Here is a 12,073-nt window from a genome sequence, read left to right on the forward strand (position 1 = left end):
AGATATTATACTTAGTGAAATAGGCCAGCCACAAACAAATGTCATTTGAATCCACTTTTATGAGGTACCTAGAATTGGCAAATTCACATAGACAGAAAGTAGATTTGAGGTTATCAGGGCGAGGGGGAAGGAAGAATGGGGGACTGTAGTTAATGGGTTTAGAGTTTCTGTTTGGGAAGATGAAAGAGTTCTGGAGATGGATGGTGGTGAAGGTTGCCCAATAGTGTGAATGTAGTTAGTGCCAACGAGCTGTACGTTTAAAACTAAAGTGGAAATATTGATGCTATGCATGTTTGAGTGCAATTATAAAAATGGATCCAGGTGTGTTGGCTCACACCTGTAATCCCATCACTTTGGGAGGCCGAGGAGGGCGGATCACCTGAGGTTGGAATTTCAAAACCAGCCTGGCCAACGTGGAGAAACCCTATCTCTACTAAAAATACAAAAAATTAGCCAGGCGTGGTGGTGCACGCCTGTAATCCCAACTACTTGGGAGGCTCAAAAAACCCAAATCAAAAACAAAAAGAAAAATTAGCCAGGCGTGGTGGTGGATGCCTGTAATCCCAACTACTTGGGAGGCTCAAAAAACCAAAATCAAAAACAAACTCATTGTGATGAGTTGAAGGTGGAAAATGAGCTGGGCTGGGGGAAGGTAGTCATCTCCTCTGGATGTGATTTGAGAGTCCTGTTGGGTAGTTCACTGGGCATGGTCAGTAGGCAGTTGAGCTGAGAGGGTTTGGAGCTGGGATAGACTCCAGCCTCACCATGTGGGCAAGAGTAGGGGTCACAGAGTGTGAAGATGGCCAAGAAAGAGGACTGAGTGGGGATCTTGGAGAGTCAGCAGCCAGGCATAGGCCATGGAGAAACAGATGCCAGGGGAAGAGGAAAGGGGAGTCAGACCCCAAGGGGAAAGGAGTCACTGGAAGGAGGGGCCAACCCCGTGTCACATCCAGCAGAGGCACCAGGTACAGCAGAAGGACTATGGACATGACCATGAGGAGTGCCTTTTTGGCCATGACCTGGGAGAGATGGGGGTGAGAGCATGGAAGACCACACCATGTCCCCAGTATACAAAACAGTGCCTGGTAGACGGGATGGATTTATGGATGGACGGACAGGTGAATGGATGGATGAATGGACAGATGATAGATGGATGCAAAGACAGATGAATAGACGGACAGATGCATAGATGGACGGATGGACAGATGGAATGAATGATCAGAAAAGACTTCATGAACAATGTGAGACTGAGCTGCATCTCCCTGGATAGATATAAAAGCAGAAGAATCTCGTCTTGAGTTGGGAATGACCCAGTGTCCTGGTCCAGGGAGGAAGTCAGGCTGGCAGCCTGGCTTGACTGGGGACACTTGTGGTGGATTTCAGAGGCCCTTAAAATGGGGCCAAGTGAGGTTGGGCAGGTCTGAGCCAGCTCAGCACTCCTCAGCCACACCACACAGCTGCTTCAGGGGATCTGTCACTCAAGGAGTTGCTGGGACCTTCTGTGCCAGCGTTGCCATCGGCACCAATAGCTTCAGAGAGTGGGACACAGGCTGGGGTGACTCCAGGGCTGTGGGCGGCACCTGCTGCAGAGAAGGGACAGGCACAGAGACACTACTGGGATACTGGGCACCCCCTGCCCTGTGCCTAGGTCACAACCTCTACACTGCAGCCCTGTGCCCCTCACACCCAGCAGGTTCCTGCTCCAGCACAGCTCCTGGACTGGCCCCAGGTGCTAGCCCCAGAGGTTTCAATCCAAGCATAATTTACCGAGGCATGTGTTTGGCAGTGGGACGCAGCTCACCGTTTTAGGTAGGTGCCTCTGACAATTTTCCCCAGCCTGTCCCACCCTCTCCTGTCTCTGGAAAAGTCTGCTTTCTTTCTCTGGGGCTTCTTCCCCTCTGCCCTCCAAGTCTTAAGCATGGAGCCCTTCCTTTCTCCATGGAGTCTGAGGGAAGCGGGCTAGTCTCAGGGTATCCTGCAGTAAGGGCCCCCACCGTGGGATTAGCCGCCTTCAGGTTCCAACAGCAGGACACAGCCTGGTCCCGGTGCATGTGCTGGGATTGGGCAGGGTCAGGGCTCCTCCCCTCTCCCAGGGCAGATGTCTGAGTGAGGGACAGAGGCCAGTTCTGATGAGGGGCCCTGCAGTAGCCTTAGAGACAGTCCCCGGGACCCCAGGATCTAGGCTGAGGGCTGGATGTTCCTCTAGCCTCGGAGGGCCACCCGGGGTCCTGGGGACACAGGGGTCACCCCAAGGGGAGACCAATGGAAGGCACAGAGAGGACTCTGGGTCTAGGCTGCAGCTCTGTGGCTTGTGCTGGGTCAGGACCTGGGGACACCGAGGAACAGATGAGACTGGGCGAGGACCGAGAGCCCAACTATCCCAGGGCAGTCACAAGAAAGGACAGGGTCTCTTGGGGCAGAGATGTGACTGTCCCTGGAGTCCTGTCACTTCTGGGGCCTGGTATCTCTCTGTTCACGGGTCGACCACCTGCCTTCATTTGAGGAAGGGCACCTTAGACTCAGGAGGTGACTAGCGGGGAGTAAATGGGGGTGCAGAGAATTCCAGGGCCACCAGGTGAAGTCCAGGGGCATCAGAGGCTGCTGGGGTGGGCATGGGGTCTGTGGTGACCCGAAGTCTGGGCAAGCAGTCCCAAGAACCCAGCCGATGTGAAGGATCCTGTAGTCGGGCTGGTAGGACGGGGGCGTCGGCAGAGCCCCAGGGTTTGTCTGAGTGGAGCCTGTGCTTTACCAGGAGAGGTGAGTGGGCCAAGCTGGGGCACAGCCTGTTGCCCCAGGGGGTGGGAGGCTCCAGGCCATGCCACCCCACACCGTGCCAGACCAGTTTTGTGTGCTGTGGGAGAGACTCCTAGATTCCAAATTCAGACTCCAGAAACCAGGAAGGAGGGAGCACAGCCTGCCCTGGGTACACATGGGGAAACTGAGGCTGCAGAGGAAATGACTGGGCCAGGATGCCTGGGAAAGGTGACTTGGGAAGGCCCCTAGGAAGGTGCAGGGTTGTCTGCTCTCCAGAGGGCTCCAGTGGAAAGGAGGGAATTAAGAGGGAGGGAGAGACCCTGGGTGGACCAGATGGCCACACCATGAACCCTCCCAGAGACTAGACAGAGAGAGGCGCTCCACAACACCGCACACTCCCTGTCATCTCTTACCCCTTCCTCTGTCCACAAAGGTCAGCCCAAGGCCACCCCCTCGGTCACTCTGTTCCTGCCATCCTCTGAAGAGCTCCAAGCCAACAAGGTCACACTGGTGTGTCTCATGAGTGACTTCTATCTGGGAATCTTGACGGTGACCTGGAAGGCAGATGGTACCCCCATCACCCAGGGCGTGGAGATGACCATGCCCTTCAAACAGAAACAAGTGTGTGGCCAGCAACTACCTGAGTCTGACGCCTGAGCAGTGGAGATCCCGCAACATCTTCAGCTGCCAGGTCACGCATGAAGGGAGCACCGTGGAGAAGACAGTGGCCCCTGCAGAATGTACTACTTTGAATAGGTCTTAATAGGTTTTAATTGTTAATTATTTTTAAATTGATTTCAACAATCTTCTACAACATGGATGAAACTTGAAGATATTATACTTAGTGAAATAGGCCAGCCACAAACAAATGTCACCGTGGAGAAGACAGTGGCCCCTGCAGAATGTTCATAGGTTCCCAACCCTCACCCCACCCATAGGGGCCTGGAGCTGCAGGATCCCAGTGGAGGGGTCTCTTTGTATCCCAAGCCGTCCAGCCCTTGTGTAGCCAGTAAACCCTCAATAAACCTTCCTTGTCAACCAGAAATCCTGCTCCCTCTCTTCATTTCTTATCTCTCATACAATTTGATGCTTCTCCTGGGTGCTCAGGGTGGCGTTGGGGGAATCCTGGCACCAGTGGGAAAGCAGCCTGGAGGAGAGGATCACAGGCTCCCAGGCGTGTCCCCTGGGGACATAGGCCAGGATAGGAGGAGTCGGATCACTAAACACCGGTCCATCCATTCTCTCCCATCTCCCCTTCCTCCTTGCATCTCACCCTCCAACTCCCTGCCTGTGTTTTGGAGGGAGCTATTTCTGGCTGAGGCCCCGGATACACCCTCTGTCCCTGTCCTGGTCTGGAACTTCCCCTGACCCATGGCCTCTCTTTCCTCAGCCTGGAAATCCTACTCTGGGCCTGGAGTCCCTCTGCTTCTGGCTCTGGCCCCTGGAATGCCATCCTTCTTCTCTGCCCAACTCCCCACCCCCAAGGGCTGGACTGTCTAGGACACTCCCACACCATCAAATTCATGAGCTCTTAAATTTTTCCACCTGACAACAGGTTCAGAGGTGTGAGAAAAATAGGAGGAAGTCAGGAAGGAAACACACATAAAAGGCCTGCAAGAGGCTCAGGACACTTGTAAAAGATAGGCTGTGAGCTCCCCAGGAACAAGTGCAAGAAGGGTAATAGGTGCTCCATCATTTCTTTCTTTCTTTTTTTTTTAGATGGAGTCTCGCTCTCGCCCAGGCTGGAGTCCAATGGTACGATCTTAGCTCACCATAACCTCTGCCTCCCAGGTTCAACCAATTCTCCTGCCTCAGCCTCCTGAGTAGCTGGGATTACAGGTACATGCTACAACACCCAGCTAATTTTTGTATTTTTATTAGAGACAGGTTTTCACCAGTTGTTCAGGCCGGTGTGCTCCATCATTTCCAAGAGATTACACAAGTCTTTGCTCGAGGGAAGTTGGTGTTTTCAATGCTGAGGCCAGGCAGCTCATCATAATTAAAAGTGGGGATGTGTTTTACCGAAGGCCTCACTACTGATGGGATTTGGGCTCCAACATGTGCACAGGTGACTGCCTGGCAGCCCTAGGACATGGAGATTTTCTCAGATGTTTGGCATAGAAAGTCACTGACCATCTTTGGAGGAAGCATCATTTTTGGGAAACACTTCTCCATTGGATCCTGAGCCTCAGGTGGAAAACCAGGTTCTGTGATGGGAATTTCTCTGTGAGGCTCCCTGGGTCTGGGGCTCCAGCTGCTCTCTGAGAGGAAGGTGTGGGGGGAGAGCATGGCCCAGCCACACCCAGCCCCTCCTGCATGGTTCCTGCTGAGCAGGGTGTTAGAAGGGTGGGGGCACCACCAGTGGTCAGGCCTGTGTTTCTGATGGTGGGGCCAAGGAAGGACACTCAGGGCATCCTAGGGAGTCTCTCCGATGGCTCCTGTTTGACTTTCCTGTGGCTGCTGTCACAAATGACTGCTAATTTAGAGGCTTAAAGCATCACGTATTGATTCTGTCCCTGGTGTGGGGTCAGACGTCCAAAATGAATCCTAGAGTGCTAAAATCAGGGTGCCAGTTAGGCCAGGCTCCTTCTGAGGGCTCTGGGGAGAATCCATTTCCAGGATTTTTCCAGCTTCTAGAGGACACCCTGGGCTCCTGGCCCCTTCCTCCAACTTCAAAGCCAGAGCTCAGCATCTTCAAGTCTCCCTCCCACGCTTCTCTCTCTCTCCCCACCGTCTTCTCTCACCTTCCCTCTTTCTCTCCCTTCCTTTCCCTCCACCCCCACACCTGCTCTCACTCTGATCCTCTTGCCTCCTTCTTTCCCTTATAAAGACCCCACCTTGGACCCACCCAGATAACCCAGGATCATCTTCCACCTCAGGCTCCTTCACATCCTCCCATCTGTAAAGTCCCTGTGGCCACACAACACTGCACATGGACAGGTCCCGGGACTGGGACACAGCCATCCCTGGGCCCTAATTCAGCCACCCACAGCTCCTTTCCCTTCTTCCTCTCTCCTCCGGGTATAAGAAGGGAATGCAGAGAGGTTGTCAATGAATACACACCTACAGTTAGATGCAAGGAGTGTGTTCTAATGTTGGATAGCAGAGTAGGGTGGCTATGGTTAGCAATAATGTATATTTCAAAATAGCTATAAGAGAGAACTTCAAATATACTCAACACATAGAAATGGTAAATACTCAAGGCCATACTCCAAATTCACTGTCTTAATGATGACATGTTGGATGCATGGAACCAAACAGTACATGCGCCTCATAAAAATGTTCAATATTATGTATCAGTATAATATTTTCTACGAATAAGAAAGCAAAAAAAGAAGTTAAGCATAAACTAGCTATTTGACCTAGCAATTCCAGTGCTAGGAATTTATCTAGAAGAAATGAAAGCATGTGTTCAAAAAGACATATACCTAAATGTTCTCAGCAACCTCACTCACTCCAGGCAACAACTGGAAACAACCCAAGTGTCCGTCAGCTAGAGAATAGATAGACCCATGTGGTCTGTGCATACAGTGGAGTGCTGCTCAGTTATACAAAGAAAAGAAACTATGGATACAGGCCACAGAAGGGATGGACTTCAAAACATTACAGTAAGTGAAAAAAGTAAAACTCCATGAGGGAAGTTGGTGGGTATGGACATAGTTTTGAACTGGCAGAATTTTTCTGTGTTCATTGGGGTATTATGTGTTGAGTCCCTATTGATCAGGTACTGTGCTAGGTACGGCCATTAGAGAAATGAGAAGCAGACACCAGCTCCATTGTGATGAGACTCACCCGATCAGCCATTTCTGATGAACACTCAGGTACCCTGACTCTCACTGCTCACATTTGTAGGCTTTACTGAATGCCACTTAAACCTCCCTATTCCCCAAGTCTTCTTTCTTTTCCATTTTGTTTTTTAGACAGAGTCTTGCCCTGTCACCCATGCTGGAGTGCAGTGGCACCATCTTAGCTCACTGCAACATCCGTGTCCTGGGTTCAAGCAATTCTCCTGCCTGAGCCACCCGAATAGCTGGGATTGTAGGTGCCCACTGCAACACTGAGGTAGTTTTTGTATTTTTAGTAGAGACGGGGTTTTGCCATGTTGGCAAGGCTCGTCTCAAACTCCTCCTGACCTCAGGTGATCCGCCTGCGTCGGCCTCCAAAGTGTTGGGATTACGGGAGTGAGTCAGCACACCTGACCCCCAAGTCTCTTTTCTTTCCAGCTCCCCTCATTAGACACAGCTTTTTAAAGCAATCCCTGCCATATCCACGGCTTCAATTGTTTTTTATATGCTCTGATGACAATAAAATTTAAATGTCATTTATATATAGCAGCTTTATTTTACATGACACCTCATTCACTACGATTGTAAATTCAAAGTTGCTCTAAGAAAGTAATAACTAGGCCGGGCGCGGTGGCTCAAACCTGTAATCCCAGCACTTTGGGAGTCCAAGACGGGCGGATCATGAGGTCAGGAGATTGAGACCATCCTGGCTAACACGGTGAAATCCTGTCTCTACTAAAAAAAAAGTACAAAAAACTAGCCAAGCGAGGTAGCGGACGCCTGTAGTCCCAGCTACTCGGGAGGCTGAGGCAGGAGAATGGTGTAAACCCAGGAGGCAAAGCTTGCTGTGAGCTGAGATCGTGCCACTGCACCCCAGCCTGGGTGACAGAGCAAAGACTGTCTCAAAAAAAAAAAAAAAAAAAGGAAAGTAATAACTAAAAAGTTGTCATATTTTAGTATGCAAATTTTAGGAAATTTCCGTAATGGTTTGACTTTGTAAGTGTTTTTTTAAAAAACATGACTTGAGATGTCACAGAATGGAGTTATCCTACAGAGGTTTCTATCTAACTTCTACCAGAGAGCTCCATTTCAATGCAATACTTAAGAGTCCAAAGCTATGTCTTTTTTTTTGTTTTTGTTTTTGAGACGGAGTCTCGCTCTGTCACTCAGGCTAGAATGCAGTGGCACGATCTCGGCTCACTACAAACTCCATGACCTGGGTCCAAGTGAGTCTCCTGCCTTAGTCTCCTGCAAAGCTGGGACTACAGGCACCCACCATCGCACCTGGCTAATTTTTGTAATTTTAGTAGAGGTGCGGTTTCACCATGTTGGCCAGGCTGGTCTCAAACCCCTGACCTCATAATCCGCCCAGCTTGGCCTCCCAAAGTGCTGGGATTACAGTCGTGAGTCATTGCAACCAACTGAAAACTATCTTATTCCCCATACCTATTCCTCTTCCTACATTCTCTGTGTAGGAGAAAGTCATTGCTATTTACCCAGTCCTTCAAACTAGAGCCTCAGCAGCCTGTTTTTCCTTTTACTTGCCCTGTTCTTCCACATCTAATCATCTAGCGCTTCCTGTTCTCTCTCCCAAATGATCACAAGACTTTTCCATCCACTGCAGTCATTTCCACTGCCTTCAGCCTTACCTTTTCTTCCAGATGAACATAATGTCTCTCTCTCTTTTTTTTTTTTTTTTTGAGACAGAATCTCTCTCTTTGGCCCAGGCTGGAGTTCAATGGCATGATCTTGGCTCACTGCAACCTGTAACTTCTGAGTTCAAACAATTCTCCTGCCTCAGGCTCTTGAGTAGATGGGACTACAAGTGCCCGCTACCACGCCAGGCTAATTCTTATATTTTTAGTAGAGATGGGGTTAGTGATCCACCCCCCTCAGGCTCCCAAAATGCTAGGATTCCAGGCATGAGCCACCGCGCCTGGTTGTACCAGGGTTTTCTATTGATTTTCTTGCAAAGGGTGACTTCCAGTAATAACTCCCCTGCACTTTCCTCAGGACTGGAAAGCTCAGGCAGCTCAGGGTGAATAAAAGGCTGAGTAGTGCCATCACCACAGAGGGGCAGGGTGGCCACAAGGTGGGCAGCAGCAGGGATGGGCATTGTGAGGCATTGTGTGGGGCTGTGGGGCTGGACATTGTGAGTCACTAGCCTGACCTGGCTGTTTCCTGGTAAGCAGGTGACATAGGAAGCTTTGTGGTTATAGGCATCAGCCAGGGCCAGCAACCCTCAGTTGGTAGCTGGCAGTGGAAGGAGGAGGAGCTCCGACTGTGCTGTCTCACGGCAGTTTTTGTGCCTCTCGGCGCTTGTCGTGTTCATTTATTTTTCAAAGAAGACAGCAGTTCCCGACCTCATAGATCAGCCAGTTTGGGAGGTGGCACCAGAGTAAGGGCTGAGGCCCCAGATCTGCCTGGGGTCAGGCTGCTTCTACAAGTGCTGTGCCAGCCTCAGTAGTGTGGCTGCTAGGGCAGCACCATTTCAGTTTCATCGATGTCTCAGGCAGGAGTGGAGAGGAGTGTGGGTGTCCCATGGGGTGTGTACTGACCTGTTGTATCGACTCCACCTGTAGCTGGTGCAGGGGGAAGGTGGCGCCCTGTTGTGAATCTGTTATTTATGAGGCTGTGGCTGCTGCAACATCAGAATCCACTAGTGTAGAGCCCGGCAAGCTGGATGTGGGAGCCACGGAGGGCCACGAACTGCAGCACATCGGCAACCAAAAGATGCCCACAGGTAAAAAAGCCACGGGTGCTGTTTCCTCTCTGGCATGCCTGTGGCCACCCTCACCCCCTTCCCATACCCTCATCCCCAGAGACATCCTCAGCTTCCAGCTCCCTCCTGCCCATAGCCAGCTTTCCCAGATCTGGGACATCGGGGCAAAGGCTGCCTCTGCCTCTTGTCTTTGTCACTGAGGCTTTTTTGATCTAGAAAAGGGAGAGCCCTTTTTGCAATGAAAATTCAAATACCCCAATTTTGGAATCCCCATCCCATTCTCTAGCTTACGTATCTAGCCAGTTTGGTACCTAAATAGAGGAATCAGGTAAGGGTCAGATTGTTTCTTTTCTACCATCCCTTAAGGTAGCTTATTTTTTTAAATTTTTATTTATTTATTTATTTATTTATTTAGATGGAATCTTGGTCTGTTGCCCTGGCTGGAGTGCAGTGGTGTGATCTCAGATCACTGCAACCTGTGTTTCCTGGGTTCAAGTGATTCTTTAACCTCAGCCTCCTGAATAGGGACTAGAGTTGCCCGCCACTACACCTGGTTATGTTTTTGTATTTTTAGTAGAGACAGGGTTTCACCGTGTTTGCCAGAATGGCCACAATTTCTTTACCTTGTGATCCACCTGCCTCGGCCTCCCAAAGTGCTGGGATTATAGGCATGAGCCACCGCGCCCTGCCCACATCTTCCATTTCTTTACACTGTGTGTGCATCCACTGAGTCAGTGGCTGCCCATGCTCGCCCCAGCCCCTGACAGTGGGACAGTCCATCACAGGGATCAGTACCTGGTGAGTGCTGAGCCTCACTCACCTAGCTGTGCAGGAGGTCTCCAGTGAGGATGATGGGAACCAGGCTAATGATAATGTTGTCCTGAGTTCTGATGTGGCACTAGCCCTTTTCTGTCTGCTATGGAATGGAGCATCTCTTTTTATTCATTTCTTTATTTTTTGGAGACAGAGTCTCACTCTGTAACCCAGGCTGGAGTGTGCAGTGGCTCAATCTTAGCTCACTGCAACCTCCACCTCTCAGGTTCAAGCGATTCTGCAGCCTCAGTCTCCCAAGTAGCTGTGATTACAGGTATGGGCCACCATGCCTGGCTAATTTTTGCATTTTTAGTAGAGACAGGCTTTCACCATGTTGGCCAGGCTGGTCTCAAACTCCTGACCTCAGGTGATCTACTGCCTTGGCCTCCCAAAGTGCTGGGATTACAGGTTTGAGCCACCACACCCAGCCATGGATTGGAGCATCTCTAAGGCTTGAGGTAGTCATATTATGAAATACAATGCAGTATCTTCCTGATCTTCCCTGCTTTGACCAAGTGCTGAGGAATGAGCCCAGCACTGACAGATGTTGACCTACACTCTTCTACATGATCCCTTACACTTCTCAGAATCTGTGAGCTGACCAGAAGCCTGTGGGCTTTCTATGTGTATTTCACAGTAATGTCCATGCCACCATTTTATGTTCCCTGTACCTTTTGCTACCCAGGGTTATGTGACCACCGGGGCCCCATTTGATAATGGGCAAAGTTTGACAGCTTATAGGCCACACAGTTCCAGGGACACACATAGGTGCTGGAACTCCCTGGTGTGGGGTCCTATCACCAAGCCTGAGTGATGACACAGTTGAGTCATACAGACCATCAACATTGGGACCCATTTCCTGGTTCTCTTTTGCCTCTTCCATTCAGGAGGTCAAAATCTGGGTTCACTCCTTTCTGCACACTCTCCATCTAAGGAGTAGGGATATTAAACTGACCTTCAGGTACAGCTGTGGTGAGGGAAGAAAGAGATTATTTATGTAAAGAGTATGGTGGTGCTGAAGTTTCTCTTCCTTTCTATTAGAAGAATGACACAACTTGGGAGGCTGAGGTGAGAGGACCACATAGACCAGGAAGTCAAGAAAAGTGACACTTGTACTGTGCTGGGCATGTGGGGCCACATTTTGGGGGAAAACACACATTTACAGACACAGTCACAATCACGACACATTGATTCACCCCTAGCTACCTTCCAACCCTCCTGCACACAAACCCACACCGTCTAAATGATATGGCTGTCTCCAGGGACTCTAGTGGATGATCACAGCTCTTCACTGAGCCATCTGTTTCTCACACTGCACTCCAGGTCCTCACTCCTATCAGGAACCTGAAGCCAGGCAGTCTCTCCAGACAAAAACAGGCAAGAGAGCCCCCGTCACCCATCACTTAGACTTGTCATCAGCAAGGGAGGGGCCTTAGCATATGTACAGTGTTAGAGAGGCGAATGACACACACTGGGGCCTGTCAGTGGGCAGGGGAAGGGAGAGCATCTGGATAAACAACTAATGTATGCAGGGCTTAATACTTAGGTGACGGGTTGACAGGTGCAGCAAAGCACCATGGCACACTTTTACCCATGTAACCAACCTGTACATCCTGCACATGTATCGCAGAACTTAAAAAAAAAAAAAAAATTAGGAGGTGGATGGATTGTCTGAGGTTAGGAGTTCAAAACCAGTCTTGCCAACCTGGTGAAACCCTGTCTCTACTGAAAATGCAAAAATGAGCTGGGAGTGGTGGCAGGTGCCTGTCATCCTAGCTACTGAGGAGGCTGAGGCAGAAGAATCACTTGTAGCCAGGAGGCAGAGGTTACAGTGAGCCGAGATCGAACCATTGCACTCCAGCCTGAGTGACTGAACTAGACTCCATCTCAAAAAAAAGAGAAAAAGGGAACAGCCAAGGAGAAATATCACAGGGTTAGTACTCATACCTCTGAGACCCCTTCTGAGTAGGATTGAGCAGGACCTGGCCTTCCTGCCTGC

At 50.2% G+C, this 12,073-nt stretch overlaps 1 protein-coding gene and 1 pseudogene across 1 annotated transcript in view; one reads left to right on the forward strand and one right to left on the reverse strand.

Moving 5' to 3' along the window:
• LOC105465821 (phosphatidylinositol 3,4,5-trisphosphate 3-phosphatase TPTE2-like) overlaps positions 1 to 12,073 on the reverse strand; it is a 384,743-nt gene that overhangs the window by 143,250 nt on the left and 229,420 nt on the right.
• On the forward strand, positions 858 to 3,799 carry LOC105471462 (immunoglobulin lambda constant 6-like; annotated as a pseudogene).

This window comes from Macaca nemestrina, chromosome 15 (genome assembly GCF_043159975.1).
Source record: "Macaca nemestrina isolate mMacNem1 chromosome 15, mMacNem.hap1, whole genome shotgun sequence".
NCBI classification, from domain to species: Eukaryota; Metazoa; Chordata; class Mammalia; order Primates; family Cercopithecidae; genus Macaca; species Macaca nemestrina.